The sequence below is a fragment of the Acanthisitta chloris genome, unplaced genomic scaffold (genome assembly GCF_000695815.1).
Source record: "Acanthisitta chloris isolate BGI_N310 unplaced genomic scaffold, ASM69581v1 scaffold19315, whole genome shotgun sequence".
Classification (NCBI taxonomy): Eukaryota; Metazoa; Chordata; class Aves; order Passeriformes; family Acanthisittidae; genus Acanthisitta; species Acanthisitta chloris.
This window is the reverse complement of record NW_008672499.1, coordinates 53,629-56,050: the sequence shown is the minus strand read 5'-3', so window position 1 is coordinate 56,050 and position 2,422 is coordinate 53,629.

Genomic DNA, 2,422 nt, shown 5'->3' with positions numbered 1-2,422 from the left:
ATGTTATAGAAGCTTTTTACAAATACAGCCCAAGTTCCCAGCTATTCTCTGTGTAAAATGAGGGTGTTATTCCTAATTCCATCATATGGATGGGAAGCCACAATTAACAGCAGTGCTGAAGGGCTTTGGTGGAAGGAGCAGAATCAACCCCAGGAGGCTGATCCATCTTTGGGATAACAGTAGTTTGTGCTGCCATGTGTGGGAGCCAGTCTGGGTGTCAGTGTATTGACCTGCATGTTGTTCCCATGAGATCTTTGCTCCTGCTCTGTCAGACCCAGATTTTACAGAGCCCTTCAGCACATGACTGCAGCTGGACAGTGGCTGTGCCTCAAGCCAGCAGATGCTCCAGTGCTTGAGTCAGTGAGGACTTCTGTCTCTCCCAAGGAGCTGCTGCTCGTGGCATTGCAGGGAGACAAAAAGCATCATATAGAGTTGCTGGCAGGTGGAAAGGGAAAGCTGTAAAATCGTGGGAAATGCATCCCTTTGGCTTCACATGTTGTCTATTCCTGACTCCCTCCTCCCTCCCCACCCCACAAATTCACAGCTAGGTATTGGGAAGGAGAAGTGCTAAGAGCACTTCTCTGTATCCTGGTGGGGGTGAGAAGACTTTCTCTATGAAGAAGGGTCTGTTTGTACAGTAATTACCTGTGGAATTTTCTGGCTAGCTGTGCTCTGTCCCTTCCTGCTTCAGGCTGATTACGATGAGCTTTCATTCAACGAGCAAAGCTGTAGCAAGACCATGGCAGATCCCAATTTCCTAGATTATTAATAATAACAATATCATTTTTTTTCCTCCTCTATTTCTCACCCACCCTGTGCTTTCCTTTTAATGAATTCTCTTCTCTTGCTGTAGACACTGCAGTGGGACCAGCCTGATTTGTAATGTAAATAGGCAGCCCAGTGTAAAGGCGACCTGCAAGAGCACCGCAGGGCTGGAATTATAATTTTCATTAAACTCCTTCTGTTTACGAATATCCAAGCAATCTGGCATTGCAGCAGGAGCAAGAGGAAATTAAAGCAATGCTACCACTTAGCTCTAGTGTCAGGGAGCAGGGACTCAGCTGTTGAGCAGAAACTGAAGCAGAGTTCCTACAGACAAAGTTTTGAAGAGTTATTTCAGCTTTGGCATCCTTCCTCTGCCAAGCTTTTAGCCCAGTTGCAAGGCTTGCATGTTTTTCCTTCAGAGGATCTGGCTGGTGCAAGTGTTTTACACGTGATCTATTTGTGACCTAATTAAGGGGATCAGCTGCTCCAGCTCCCAGTGCCATGTGCAGGAAGGAGCTGGGGGAGAGCAGGCACTGAGCCACTGGAGTGGGACAGGGAGGGTGGGAGAGGTGGAGTGGAGGGAGAGGGACTGTCATGCAAGGGGGAGAGCAGGGAGCTTTGGCTAGCAAGGCCCTGGAGGGGCTCTATGAAAGACCAGCAGCACAGAGACCGTTTATCTGCACATGCTGAGGAGCATCCTGCGGAGTGAGGACTGTTCTGACACAGCCCTGTGCAGAGAGCTTTGCCTGTGCCACCAAGAAACTCTCATCCTCATCTTCTGCTCATCTTCAGGTAGCTTTCTGCAGGTGTTTGGCCTTCAGAGAGGTGTTTTTGTAACAGCTCACAGCTGATCCTTCATGAAGAGAAAATGCTGCAGGTGCCAGCAATGAATTAGACTGTCAGGGGACACCAGTGAACATTTCTGTTCATAAAGCCAAAGGCAGGGGATGTTCTGGGAGTCACTTGGACACAGAGAGCCTTTCTTGGGCTGTGTGATGACAGGACAGAGGAAAAACTGAGCTTGGCTTTTTGAGCCTGAAGCAAGAGTTACTGCACCCTTTGGGAAACTGCCAGTGGTGTATTTAAGGCGATAATTCAACTTTGGGATAACCAGAGGCAAAATAAAATTTCAGTTTGCAGGAAGTGCCTATAAATAGCAAAGATAGCCAGAATTTTGTCTAAACTGGGTGAGACCAGCTGGTATCTGATGGGCTTTTTACACACTGTGAGTTTTGGTCCAACTGCTGAATAATTTTCAGTCTTTATAGTACACTTGAGAGTTCCTGGGAATCTCTGAGCTGTTCACACACTGCTGCTCCCACATCCAGGAGACTCTGGGGAGCTGCTTCAGTGGAAGACAGGCTGGGCAGTCCTGGCCCAAGCAGTGCTTCAGTACAGCCTTGTGCCTTCTGTGCCAACCCTGTTGATGTGTTTGCTCTCTCCCTCCAGCAGCAGAGCTGGCTCTGTGAGCTAAGCAGATGCTGCTTAGGATAGCAGGTCCAGAGGGTATAGGGTGTATTCCCTAAACCAAACAACCCCTTGGCTAATTTTCAAGTATTTTCACTTTTTCCCTGCATCCTTTCATGTGTATGAGACCAAACTTTGGCTAGCCTTGGTGGCTGAGCAGAGGCAAGGATCACAGAATATAATGCCCTGT